The sequence below is a fragment of the Pteropus vampyrus genome, unplaced genomic scaffold (assembly GCF_000151845.1).
Source record: "Pteropus vampyrus isolate Shadow unplaced genomic scaffold, Pvam_2.0 Scaffold59, whole genome shotgun sequence".
NCBI lineage: Eukaryota > Metazoa > Chordata > Mammalia > Chiroptera > Pteropodidae > Pteropus > Pteropus vampyrus.
In genome coordinates this window covers 5,655,718-5,670,176 of record NW_011888840.1, presented here as the reverse complement: position 1 = coordinate 5,670,176, position 14,459 = coordinate 5,655,718, and the positions used below count along the sequence as shown (strand labels likewise).

The 14,459-nt window shown below is 54.8% G+C and overlaps 1 protein-coding gene across 37 annotated transcripts in view; it reads right to left on the bottom strand.

The window, feature by feature from the left end:
• Window positions 1–14,459, bottom strand: part of LOC105292562 — a 713,386-nt gene that overhangs the window by 633,609 nt on the left and 65,318 nt on the right. For 33 of the 37 annotated variants that reach the window (XR_002780497.1, XR_002780494.1, XR_002780499.1 and 30 more), the window contains exon 1: window positions 14,185–14,453. The exons of the other annotated variants lie outside the window; for them this stretch is intronic. The gene's annotated coding sequence lies outside the window, so the exon portion shown is untranslated. Of the gene's footprint in view, window positions 1–14,184; window positions 14,454–14,459 lie in introns of those variants that run through there. 37 annotated transcript variants of the gene reach the window in all.

The window sequence follows — 14,459 nt, the reverse complement described above, 5'->3', positions numbered from 1 at the left end:
GCGGGCAGGTGGCCAGAGTACCCTGGACCACAGAGAACTTGGGTGTGTGGAAAGAGAAGGGCGGGGGTCTCACGAAAGAACACGGAGCTGAGTTCCGCGGACTCAGTGCGACGCATCCGCAGCGTTGGGCACCGTTCCTGACGCGCGCCGAGAACCTAAGGCCAAGCAAAACGAAGCAAAAGCCTTCCGTGTTGCCGAGGAGGCGCACAGAACAGTGACCGGGTCGGCCTCAGACAAATGCCTGTCCCACACTGTCTGCGCCACTGTGAACGGTGGGCCCTAAAGCCTCCACTTTCTCGTCTGTAAAGTGGAAATCACAAGGCGCCCTCCACCCCCACAGCGCCTGGCATGAAGCGAGCACGCTGCACCTCCACTCCTCACCGGAGGGGGCCTGCAAAGCCACCATGTTTGCTGCTTCGGTTGAGGTGGGATGCACGTGGGACGAAATTAGCCGTTTTCAGGTATACAGTTCAGTGGTCTCTCGTACATTATGTTGTACGTCCTTCACCTCTATCTGGTTCCAAAACCTTTTCATCGCCGCTAAATAAAACCACATACCCATTAAGGAGTGACTCCCCATCACTTCTCACTCCCAGAGTTCCGTCTCTAGGAAGTCACCGATTCTGGATATTGCATGAAAATGGAATCATACACTATGTGACCTTTCGTGACCGGCTTCCTCCACCCAGCATGTTTCTGAGGTTCATCCGTGTTGCAGCATGCATTAGCACCTCATTTTTTTTTTATGGCTAACTAATATTCTTTTGTACACATGCGTGTGTGTATAGACAGATGACAAAATATATATACACATTCCATAATATGTACACATATATACACATGTACTATTGTGTGTGTCTATATCTGCGTAGACAGAAACATACGCACACACGCACCCCATTCTGTTTATCCATTCACTTCATCCGTGAATAGACACTGGGTTGTTTCTGCCTCCTACATGAACAGTGCTGCGATGAACATCCTTGAGTGCGAGCCTATGCTTTCAGTTCTCTAGCCGTGGAATCGCTGAGTCACACAGTAAGTACTTCTATACTGGATGTTTTGAGGAACCACCAAGCTGTTTTCCACAGCGACTGCACAATTTCACATTCCTACCAGCAATGCGCATTCTCAACATCCTTATCAACGCTCCTTCTGTTCTGGATTTTTATTCTAGCCATCCTAGTAGGTATGAAAAGACGCGTGGTTTTGATTTACATTTCTATCTTATTGTGTGCTTACTGGCCATTTGCATATCTTCCCTGGAAAAGGTATGTTCAAGTCTTTGTCTATTTTTAAATGGGGTTGTTTGTCTTTCTGTTGTTAAGCAAGAGGGTGCCAAACTCCCATGCCGCCTCAAGACTACAGATGGGGGCCGGGGCGAGGACTTGGGGCTGCAGGACCCCAGGGGTGTGCCCAGAGTGGACGCAGAGCCCCGTGTGTGACCCCAAGCCCTTCGTCAGGAGAGGCCACTGGGAGCTCTAGATAGAGCAGGTCTGGGGAGAGCGAGGCCTGATTCAAACCGACTGGATAGTGGCGCATGTGGGGAAACTTAGAGGGGAAGAGAGAAGGAAAGACTGGATGACTCGACACCTTACTCTGGTTGGGAGTGGCTGAGCAGGTGACCTGGGGACTCGGTGGCCAGCTGGAGTCCATTTCCACAGCAGAGAAGGAAGCATGTGCAGCGGGGGAGAGGGCCAGGCTGAGCAGAAGGGGTCCTTCCAGACTGGAGAGCTTCACGAGGCCCCAAATCTGGCAACTCTGCCAAGGAAGACCTGGCACAGAACAGGGACCACCCACGGGGGGACTGGACCCAGCCAAGCAGTGCCGCCATCCCCCACAGGAACACCTTTGCCAAAGAGGTGGCTGTGGCCACAGTGGCACAGGGCCTGGCATTCACCTTGAGGCTCTGTGGCTTCCCAGCACCAAAGGACACACTGGGCCTGGCTCCACGCACAGCAGCTCCTGATCCCCCTCGGTGCGGAGGGGTTCCAGGCTTGCACGCCAGGTGCTGAGGGGCAGAAGTCCAGAGGACACCACGTTTGACCCTGAGGATTCACAAATGGCTAGGAGGGCACTGGGGACACCGCCCCCTCCAAACCAGCAGAAAACACTAGCTCCATAGGAGAGTTGTACAGAAAGGCCAGCTGGATGAGGTGGCATGAGCTGAACCTCCAAATTAGCAAGAAAGGGAAGAGAATGTATAAGAGTGACTCCACATGTGGAGCCAGCGGACCGGGGTTCAACCCTAATGTCCCCATTTACAACTCGTCTAGTTCTGGCAAATTCCGTAGCCACTCAGAGCCTTTCTTTCCTCATCTCTATCGAACTTCTCCACTGGTGAGAGAACATGGTGGGCAAGTCGGCTCCAGAAGGCTGTCTGTCCGGCCCACAGTGGAGCACTCGCCTGCATGAGCTCTGCAGCCTCTCTCTGGGTTCAAATCCCACTCGGCCACTTACTTGCTGAGGGAGCTGTGGCACATCGCTTAATTGCTCTGAGCCTCAACTTCCTCCTCTGTAAAACAGGAGTGGTGACAGAAGTCCCCACGGTGTCGGGCACTTGTGAACATGACGTGAGTAATGCATGTGAAGCGCTCAGGAGATGCCTGGGAAGTACTCGAAACTTGAGCACGCTGTTATTATACACCTTCTGTAAAATAAACAGTCCCCCCATACTGTCCCCGTCTTTACTGCAGATCTCTGCACAGCATGCTGAGTGACAACTCCAGATGCTCAAACTGCAGCGTCACAGAATTTAAAACCAAGGAGCTGAGGACGCCGACGGTCCTCTCAAAGAAGCGAAGAGACGGCCTGAAGGCTCCCCTAACTAGGGGCACTCAAATCCAGGCCCCTCGGAGACCCAGGTCCTGCCCCCGCCCCCCGCCCTTCCCCATCGGCCACTCCCCCGGCACTGAACCCCGCCCATTCTTTATCCATCATGAAACCGGCACCACCCAAAAACTCTCCAGGAGGTTCGGTTAAAACAGTTTATGGAAAGAAAAGCTGCTCTTTCTGTCTTGGCCCAAGATAAGAGGAGTCTGAGGCCCGAAAGGAACCAGGACATCAGCCGCAGCACCGGCCCCGGGTCACAAAAAAGCAGGACAAGCACACTTCAGACACAGCTGGCACTAAGCTGTAGCTCCGCAGCTCTTCGATCTCCCTGGGCCTCGGTCTCCTTCTCTATAAAATGGGGGACTCACGGGGTCGTGGTGGGTGACAAGAGCTAAGGAGACCTGCACAGCGCCTGGTCGTAGCGGCTGCCATCTCCTCCGGGGACGCCTGCAGTGGCGGCTGGACCAGCCACTCTCGGGGATTCACGGCTCGGGGCCTAGGGGGCCTTTGCGAGGCCTGCAGGTTAAGTGCTAGGAGTGGGGACAGCGGCCGCCAGGCTTTGTTGTGCAGGGTCGGAGAAGGGCTGCAGCCTCCTGGGGGAGGATGGACCCACTCGAGTGACTCAGGCCCCGAAAGCCATGGCCAGAAGATAGGAGCGGGGCTGTCAGCAAGAGGGAGCGATTACCCAGGGGGGCTGGGCACAGGCTGGAACCAAAGGGGGAGGTCACCCAGTTCTAGGGGCCCCGCCTTCTCTGTGGCCCTGCGTGATCAGAGCAGGTGGAGGAGGGGATGGCTGTCTGGGGTCCAGCCAGCCCTGGACTCACTGAGCTCAGTGCCTGAGGAACTGAGGAAGACCAAAGAAAAGCTCGCATCCCCATCCCTTCCCCAAATCCCCCTCGACGGGAGCGTCTTTGTCAGGGCTTCTACAGGCAAGCACGACCTACCCGCCTCCCTCTGCCTCCCTCTCTCTCTCCCCGCTGCACCACTGGTGATGCGGACGTGCTTCTCCTCTGTGTGACAGTGGCCCTTCTGCTCCACTAGTCCAGACACTGGTGGCTCTTCCGCCTGTGCTGCAAGGAGTGTCTCCTCAGACCCTAAGCAAGCCAGAAAGCCAGCAGTCCTGCGAGCCCCATCTCAAGGACCCAGACAGTGGGAATTTTCATCAGAGGTCCTCAGAGGTCTCACCAAGCATTAGGAGCTAAGCACAGAGCCCTAAAGGACGGATGGATGCAAATGTGTGACAAGGTCCCAGGCTCCAAACCACCCACTCCCTTGAAAACAGGAAGTCCAGGCCACCAGAAACAACTGTGTGTGGAAGACCGCGTTCCGTGGAGTCCAACCCATGTCGCCTTGACACACGGTACCCAGGAAAAGAAAGAGAAAAAGCAAATTCCAAAAAGATGAAGCAGCCACAAAATTAAGGGTAGCATGAAGGACGCACGGCCACAGTCAGTATAAGTAAAATGGAATTTCCTCCTTAGTCACTGGAAGGCACAGGAACTCAGCTCCAGCAGAGGGAGGCCACTGGAGCTGCATGAATCCACCCTGCTCACTGTTGGGAGGGACACTTCATTGGGAAGATGCTGAGAGTCCTCTCCTGTCCTGGACTCCTTCTCCTCAGCTACCATCCCTGTCCCCTAGGACCTCCACACAACCTCCATAAGCCCCTGGCTTGGAAAATCCAAAATCTATGATCACTAGAGTCATAATTGAGAAAACAGGGTCTTTTAAAATGGTGAGGACTTCGTGGAAAAAATATAATGATTCCACATTATCTTTCTGCAGCCCAGGCTTCCTAACCCAAATCTGGGCATCTGAGTCATCGTGTAATAATCTAGGAATCTGTCTACAATAAAATACTGTCTAAATTGTTTGTAGTAGGTTTTTCCTTCCACACCAGCCCTGCCTGCCTCACCCCCTCCTCTATGACCACTGAACCGAGGTGCACTCAGCAAGCCAACAGAGCTAGGATATGACTTCCTGTCATCCCCCAGAGTTCCGGCCACTGGGTTATGACTTCCGGAGACACTGCAGGAGAATAAGGACTATAAATATAGCAGGTTAGTGTCACTTCCATCAGGCTCAAAGATCCAGTCTCCCATAGGCCGCCCTCTGCCCGTCTGGGATGAGAGTGCTGGCATTAAGCACAATGAGTTTTGACATTTCTGGGGTAGGGAGACAGCAGCCTGGGGAACGTGGTCAGGAGTCCCTGGGAAGCCTGGAATCCCAGCCTAGAACTTACCAGCTGGGTATCTGAGCCTGTCTGAGCCTCCGTGCTCACACCTGAAAGGTGAGAGTCTCACAGCATTCACCTCCTGGGGTTGCTGGGAGGATTATTACATTCTGGGATACGGTTGGCATTCGATAAAGGAGAACAAACGCACAAGCACCGTGCCACCAACGCGTACACATCCACGCCCTCTGTGACACTACGCCCGAGACCGTAACATCTGACAGAATAAATGGGGACAAGACTCAAACATGACACCATAGAAGCATCAGGAAAGCACTGGCTTCTCCAGGCAGCAAAACACGAATCTCCCCCGACTCCTGCCTTTCTCCTCCCCCCACCTGGGAGCACAGGACATCGACCGACCGTGTCCTTAAGCCATTTCTCACCCACTCATCACACCAAAGGGTCTGCTCAGCCTGAGCCCCAATTTCCCCTAAATTTCCCTTTCACCAGTATCTTTGTTACTATCTAAACATTTATCATCCTCAGGAAGATGAGAAATGCCAGGGCCGCCTGAATTCAAAACACAGTGTCAACTGGAAACCTCAAAGCTGTTTGGAGACGTTTATTTTGGTGCTAACTAGAGAGCAAATGAAACCCCAGGAACGGCTTAGTTGACCCTGCGAGCAGCAGCCAGCATTTTTTTTTTCTTTTTTGCATGTCTTGCTCTCAAGGCTTCTGCAGGAACGACCTAGCCCAGGTGGTCACTGGTTTCCTCCACAAAGGCAGGGTGAAACGGGTGATCCCATTTGGAGGAAGAAGGACCCAGCTCATCCTGAGAGCTGCGACGAAGAGACTGTGTGACCATCTGCAAGATCCTGGCCCTCTCTGAGCCACTGGAAGGCCACTTACAAAGTGGTGGCCAGAATGACCAGGCTTCATTGAACACTTGGAGTGTGTTGGGTGCTGCTAAATGCTTCACTATAGTATCTCATTTAAACCTCAAAACCGTCTTGCGGGAGGTTGTCTCAGTCTGCTGAGGCTGCTATAACAAAACACCCCAGACAGTCGCTTCAATAACAGACATTTATTTCTCACCGTTATGCAGGCCGGGGTGCCAGCAGCTCCTGTTCCTGGTGAGGGCCTGCCTCCTCGCTTGTAGACAGCTGCCTTCTCCCCATGTGCTCACAGGGCGTCTGCTCCCTTGGTACGCACATGAAAGGGGGACATCTCTGTCTTCCTCCTTACAAGGACGCTGATCCCTTTGTGGGGGCCCCTCCCCATGACCTCATTAACCCTAATCACCTCCCAAAGGCTCCACCTCCAAATACTATCGAAAACATATGAATTTGGGGGAGACCAACATTCGACTACAACAGAAGGACTATATGATGCAGGCTGCACATCCAGCAAAAGGCAGAGCCAGGATTAGACCCAGGCGCCCTGAAGGCACTGCACCGTGTTACATACGAAGCCACGGAAAAGACTGAGACTGATATCAGGTAAACTCCAGTGGGAGCCTGACATGACATGGGCAACAGCAATGACCTCACAGGGCTGCTACGGTGATTAAATATGGTGAAGTCATGAGAAATACCGGAAGAGAAATACTACTCAACCAGCTCGTGGGGTGTCCATTTCCCAGCATGGTGCCCTGCACTTAGTAGGCACTCAACAAACATGAGTCGAATGGAGAGACAACCAATGACCATCACCACCTTACAGAGTGTCGTAAGGATAATGCGATGCTACAAATAAGAATGGCAGCCCTCCAGGAACTCAGCCAATTCACATCCTGGAGGGATTCCTTTCTCCAGGTGAGGCTCCTCCTGGACCTCACCTTCGGGGCACCATGCTGGTCTACACCTGACAGCAATCCATCCCCAGCAGGGACAGCGTACCGAAGAGCAGGTGGGAGGCGTCAGTGCCCAGATTACAGAGCAGAAGGGGGAGAGGCACACGCCGTCCCCCCACTCCGGAAGAGCAGGACGTGATCACGCCCCAGACAGAAGCCGGCCCAGTTAGAGTCCTACACGTCATCCATCGGAGCCCTTGTGCCTGTAGCCTGGGGAAGGGCGAGAGTAACTGTTCCCCAAGGAAGCCGGGCGCCTACAAGCCACCAAAGGCCAGGATTCTGCAGACACGTGAAACACAGCACAGCAGCCCCTGCGTGGGCTGGGGAAGAGGCGGCCAGTTCCCAAGCCCATGCTGCCCCAGGCTGCGTCACGGACGTGGGACCTGTGCAGGGCCCAGGTACCAGGCTCAGAAGGGCCACAGGCTTCATTTAATGCTGTGCTTTCACCACTGGAAATTCTTAATTCTTTTTGAACAGGGAGCCTGCATTTCATTTCGCACTGAGCCCCGAGTATTATGTAGCTGGTGCAGCCCACCGTGGAGGGGGTTACTGTGAAACAGCCTCGGACCACGGTCCACCTTCTGTCTTGGCACCAGCCTGCAAAACCCCGCAGAGGAAAGACACCCTCGAGTCCCCACCGTACTTCCAGAAGGGCAGGTACTGCTAGCACGCCCTCCTCCTTTCCCTATTCCGTACCCAAGACAAGCTGTCAACTCCTTAAGGACAGAAAACAAGGCATCGACCCTGGAGCCACTACCAGCCCCGCAGCAGCTGACAGTGCTTCGGGGGCTGTCAGACGCTCGATCCTCAGCGGCAGAATTCAACTCACAGGTAGGGTGACAACCCCTGGTCTGCCCAGGAGGTGGGACTTTCAGTGCTGAAACCAGGAAAGCCCCAAATCTGCCAGGACAAACTGGTCACCCTTCTCGTGGAAGTTGTTGTTATTACAAAGGTTACGGGGAGGCGGGGGTTACCCCTCCGTGGGGAGTTATGGGACTTTTTTCAATACCCCACGCATTTCCGTACATTCTAAATTTTCTCCAAAGACCCTGTGTTAGCTTTACGGTCACAGAAAACTGGGGGGAGGAGGAGGGGAACAGGCTACTTCATAGTACACACCATTATTTTCCCATCACCGAATCTGAGTTTTCCATTTCCGAACGTATTTCCAAAAAGAAAAAAACGACTCTGAAGTCTGCGCGTGACGGTCTCTCGTTCTCTTGCTTGTCAGCTTTCCCAGGGCACTGCTCTCCCTTCCAGACATTTCCTCTCCGGAGAGTCTACAAACGGCCCTGCGCGTTTTGCTGGAAACGCCGTTCCTGGAAGAGAGCGGCTCCCACGGTGGCTCGTGACCAGGTGCGGCCTCCGCAGAGGCCGCGGTGGCGTTGCTCCTTCTGCACCCTGACGGGTCCTGCCCTCGGTGCCCGCCTTACCTCCCTCTGGAATTCAGCCCATTCAGGCATGGAAGGAGCTGGTACCGGTCCCCGGCCCTGCTCGCCCAGCCCAGGGACACGACATCACACCCCCTGCCCTCAAGTTCACAGGTGGGCCAGGGGGACAGCGTGTAAACGGAGCATCGGGGTGGCGACCTCTCGCCAGACTGCGAGTGCGCATTCCCTGTGCCCCTGGGGACAGCCGTCCGTGCCCCTGGGGACGTGTGCTACTGCTTACAATAGCAAAAACCTAGAAACAGCCCAGAATCCACCACGAGGGGCATGAAGAACAAATGCGGCAGAGGCATCGTTGGTTAGCATTCTGGAGCATTCTGCTCCTTACACAGAATGCAGAGTGAAAAAAGCAAACCGCACTTACCCCGACCTACGTTATGGCACCTCCGTAAGAGTTTTAAAACACACAAAAAAGGTGCTTGTTACACGTGGCCTCCAAATAGATTTCTAATAGAAGTGTAAGAACGTGACCTATACGGCCCACGTTCGGGAGAGCAGTACTGTGAAAGCAAGGAGGTGGAACGCAGAAGAGGGCCCACGGACTTGGCTGTATCTCTTTTTCAAAATGTCTTCAGAAGCAATGGTGCGAAGCAAACGTGCCACATCCTTTAACACACTTATTAATCCTGGGCATGGGACTAAGGCTTAAATGACCCTTCTGGCTTCTCGTTTTGTGTTTCTCATCTGAGCAATTTACATCATGCTAAGAAATGACCCTCGGCACGCAAGAGCAGATTCCAGAGTCCAGAAAATCACTCTGAAGGACAGCGGGACACAGCAGGTGGCAGATGCTGGCTGCATTCACAGGCCGCCCACCGCTCCACCGCCGTCCAGGGGTGGGGCTGCCTGCGTCTCGAACACGCCTTGCAGTCCACGGCTGCCTGGCCTTAACCTGAGGACTGTGCTGGACCCTGTCACCGCGGCCACCTCTGCACTGCCTCCCTGAGGAATGAGCCTCAGCCATCCCACCTGGCTCTGTGAAACATGACACAACCCCACAGAGCGCTGTCCAGCTCTCAGGCACGTTCCCAGAGGTGACTCATCTGGTCCTCTCAACAAGCGCGTGAAGGGCACAAGGCATTGAAAGATGAGCTAGAGCCTCAGAGAAGTCCCAAAAATTGCCGGAGCTGACTCAACAATTGGAAAACGGGAGAGTCACAAAAGCAACCTGACTAGCAAATCTGATGTAGATTCGGGGATTACTATGTATCAAGTTCAGAGGCAGGAACCAACCACAGTCTAGGTTTCACATCCCAGGCCGTCTAACTTTCCCAATAACCCGCTTCTTAGGGGAGGAAACAAAAGCCCAGAGAGGCCAAGCATCCTCCCTAAGGTCACACAGCCAGGAGGGCCCGGAACTCGCACGGCACTGAATTTCCTAACATATGCCTCAACAATCTCTCTGGACCGTTTCTCCATCAGGAAAATTCATTTCATGAAGAACACGAGCATCCTCATGTCCCCTGATCATGCAACAAGGAGCGTCCAGGGCCCCGGGAGAGCTAAACGCTGGGAGCTGGTCCTGGCTACTGTTTATTTATTGATGCCACTGCCTCCCACTACGCCCCGGCAGAACCTCTGGGTGACTCAGAGACCTTGCCACCAGCAGCTGCTCTTCGTTGGAGCCAGATAAGCCTCCCCAGGGGAGGGGAGGGCCAGGGCAGTTCCTGGTAATCGGTAGAGCTGAAACCCTCTCCCCAGAACCCCCACCCCATCTGACGGGTGGTATAGATGGTGGCAGACAGATAGATGGGAGAGAAAGACCCCCACCCCCAGCAACTGCCCTGCAAAATGACTTTGAGAAGACAAAGAAAGAGGACAAAGCCTGCCCACCCCCACCATGGGAAATAACCCACTTCCCAGCGGGTGGGCAGGCGAGAGAGCACCCAGAGCACACAGGACGCACCTTGCGTGGCCCCTGGACTCCAAGCCCTTCCCGTGAAGGGCCTAGGAGCCCAAAAAGAAGAACATATCTTCAAACTATATTGGTCCCCAAAAGCTCTTCTCTTTACCTGACCCCATGAGCCCTAAGAGAATAGCCTCCTGGGTCCTAAGGTCAGAATAATGAAAAACGGTTTCTGTTTTTGTTTAAGGCAATCAGATTTCCTTCTAAACATCTCGGAGCCCCTGACTCTGCCCCTTCTTTGGACAGCTGAAAATCACCCCCCAACTTGTTCTGATATGCCCCCTTCTCCCAAAAGGCCTGCCTTGCCGGCAGGGTGGTCCCCAAAGCCTCTCGGGTTAACCAGACACCACAGGGAAGAGGCGTAAACTCACCCAGCGGGGCACGGGCTTCCAGGGGCCAAGGCCACTGTGCCAGCCCTCTGCCCCCTGCCGAGAGAGTTCACGTGCAGCCCACACACAAACTTGCTCAGGCATGGCAGCAGGGCTGGAGAAGGGGTAGGAGGTCGAGCAGAGACCCTGCTGGAATCTGCCCCCTTTGTCACTTTGGAATTCCATTGGCCAGTGTCCTCTCAAGCCATCTGACTCTCAACACTCATGCGGGAGGAGGGGGCTGCCATCCTCACCCACAGGCTCCAGGTGGAAAAGCCAGGACTCAACCTCCCGGGATGAGGGAGGGATGAGGCCAGCAGCCACCAGCAGCCACTGGCCTCCCATGGGGAGGTACTAACATTTAGAGACCAAACACTAGCTGGCCGCACTGAGGTAAGAACAGTGTCACTGACTTGACTTTGTAAATGAAGAAAGTGCAGCTCAGAGAGGCTTAGGAACTGCGGGGAGGTCGCACAGCCATGAAACAGCAAGGCTTCAAGCAAGGTTGTGTTTTGCAGGGCACCTGGGCCCCCCAGGGTCTGCACAGGGTCACCGTGAGGCAAGTGCTGTGAATCACTCTCCAGGCCGAGTCCAGAGACCAGGGGTTCTCCACGAATAGCCATGGGGCTGCTTCATGGCTGGAGCGTACGAACGCCTGGGACGTGCCTTCCCATCTGGCGAGGCGGGTATGCCCCACCTCCTACATACAAAGAAGCCGAGGTTCACAGAGATCCAGAACGCCAAGCGCACCTGTGAGAGCGCGGAGACGCCGGTGTCCGCCTCGCCAGCCCTCCTCCTGCTCAGCCCGGGATTCCCAGACTGAGTAAGCGTGCCAGTGCCCCTACAAGAAGTGTCTCACGTGTCCCAGCTCAGAAGAGACACTCACTGGACAGTCCCCTGTCAATGTGTGTTCAAAGGCCCAGACAAGGAAGGAGATCTATCCAAGATCCCACGGCCACTGGGGGACCAGGCAGGGAGCAGAAGTTGCATCCCTCGGCTCCAGGTAGTGTGGCCCAGCAGCTTTAGAATCAGAAAGAACTGTGTTCCAATCCTGCCTGTGTGCCCTGGGGAGACCAGCTTTGCCTCTCTGTGCTCGTTACTTCAATGCCAGAAAGAGGCCATGATCACAGTGCCTGCCGCATAGGTCTGCTCTGGGCTTCGCATGGAATAACGTGCCTTGCAGGGACCTGCTTAACAAACAGTGGCTGCTCCTCCATCACTGCCCACAAGGGGACCCTTGAAGACACGGGGCAGGTGCGCAGAGCGACCAGACAGGAGAGGAAGTGGCCGTCTCAGTTCTCGCCGTGACCACTCCTTATGTTCTGGTGCCCAAGCCCACTCGCCCCTCCTGGGAGGAGAAGTGCTAACCGGGACCCCCACGATGGGCTGTTCCAGGGAGTAGCCGATGAAGGAGAAAGACGGGGCTGTGGGCCGTGTGATGAGTGGGCGCCTGGCCGGGGCGGGGGAACAGGAGTCCGAGGCTTGTGAAGGCCGAGCGGAGGGAGCAGCGCTGGGCCTCGTCTCCCCCACTCACTGTTCCCAGGTCCCCTGGACAGGTCTGCCCACCACTGCAAGCCCAGGAGAACCTTCCAGCCCTCCAAGTCTCCCGGACCCTCAGCAGCCCCTCCTGGGTGACTCTGTTCCCTGCCCTGCTTGGCCATGGGATGGCGAGCACACCATCCACTGCACGGGGCTGCAAGTCCCCCCTGAGCCAAGGGCATAGCTTCCTGAAGACCAGGAGCCTCGGGAGCTGGACCGTGATCCCAACTCCAGTGCCTCCCAGGGCCCAGCACAGCGTCTGCATCCTCCACAGTGGGGACTGAGTTCTTACGAAAGTCTGTCTTTCCCAATGACAGAGAGGGCACCCAGTTCTAAGGCCCCAAGAGCATTCCACAGTGGGCGGTGTCACACACACACACACACACACAGCTTCCTGCTCTGCCTTCTCTTGCATAAATAACCTACCTTGGACAAGTTATGTGGCCTCTCAAAGCCTCAAAGCTTTCAACTGTAAATGGGCACACCACTGCCGGCCTCGTGAGACTGCTGGACTGCTTACATTAGGCAGACGCTCAAAATGAGAGTCCTTCCCCTTTGTCCTTTCCAGGGACGCTAAAGGAAAACCACTAAGAGTCGCCATCTGATCCGATCCACAATGATGCAATAAATCAGATTCCTACTGTGTGTTTAGCCTGTGAGCAAGATAAACACGGTTCCTGAGCTCAGAGAGATTACTTTGTAGTGTGGGAGAACAGACAAGAAATCAAATACCTTGCATGAATGAGTATAATGTTACAAGGCACCCAGGAGCCATGAACCAGGGCAGTGGAATAACCACAGGGCCACTATTTCCGCCAGGGGTCAGGCGAAGGCTCTCTGACAGGTACCACAGGACGTAAACGAAACTTGGGACCCAATCGAAATTGAACTCCAGACCCTACTCCAAGTGCCAAGTGGCCCCAGGTGACCTGAGCACTCACATACTGGCTGTGCGAGCTGCCACCCTCCACTGGGTAGCCCAACGCTAAGGCAACATCCCACAGAGCCACCCACCTCACAGCAGCCACGTCCAAGCGTAGGGATGAGGGTGGGGGTGCAGTCCTCCCACTTGTAAACCGAAGAAGCGCCACAGACCTTCGCTGACAAGTCCACTGCTCCCTCCCTTATGCTAATGCAAGCTCCTTTCCCTCACTTGCTGCTGACCTGCCACTCAGCCTTCCCATGGGCTCCAGGCACTGTGACCTCTGATCGACTGTGCATGCCAACTGGCAGTGCCCAGTTCAAAGTCCAGCACGGCCCACCTGGCTCTTCCCAGAAAGAATTTCAAGGCTCAAGCGACACCCACCCTCCCCAGACACCTTCTCCGAACCAGCAGAGAGCCCTCCCATGTGCTAAGTGACTGCTATGTGCCAGGCACGATGCTGGCTCTCAGCACTTCAGCCTCTATGTTGTGATCCTTGACACAAATCTTGTGAAATATGACATTACTTCACCCTTATTGAATAGAGAAGGGCAAGGAAATCTAGCAGTCACTTGCTCAGGGTCACACAGTAGGTACAGGTTAGAGATTCAAACCTAAACCCAGGCCCTTCGGGATCCACAGGCCTCTGCTGACACTCACCTCTGTTTCTAGCTGTAAGCGCAGAGCCAAGAAACTGCCTCCCCTCACCATCTGATGCTACCTTCTCTATTTACTCTCTGATGTATTAATTCCTGAAGGATCGGGTAACAGGAGACACCACGTGCTAGGCTCTGTGTTATGTCTTAAAGACCCAGAGCCACGCAGAAGAGGTCATGGCCTCCAAGGCACTTACGGTCTACTAGACAGGGACAGACACAAGAACCAGGAACATCAGTAGAGGGTGACAGGTATGATGACGCAGGGGCTCCCACGAAGCACCTATACATCCTCGCCCCCTCCCTTAGCACCAGCACCAAGCCGGACGCGCAGAGTAAGCTCATTAAATGCCAGCTCCTTTTGACAGCCGGTCACATCAACCGACCTCGCTACCGCCAGCTAAGCCAGAGTCACCTGATGCGCAGGGAGTGCCTGACAGAACAGGCAGAAGATGTATGTACATGAGCCGTGAGACAGGACTTACGTTTCCTACGGAGCCCCCATGGGGAGCTGGAGAGACCGACCCCACATCACCGTCAAGATCAGGATGGAGGGCTCAGCCTTCACAGGAAACTGTGGTCCTCCATCCCCTGTGGGCATCCAGGCTGCAGGAATTCACGTGTCACTCAGCCAAGGCCTTCCTTAAAAACACCCACAGCATCCAGAGACGTGCCGGGTGTGTGTAATTCCAGAGACTGCTTCCACCAGCATTATTCTCCAGGTGACTGAACATGGTTGTAAATCCCCACAGCTCAGACA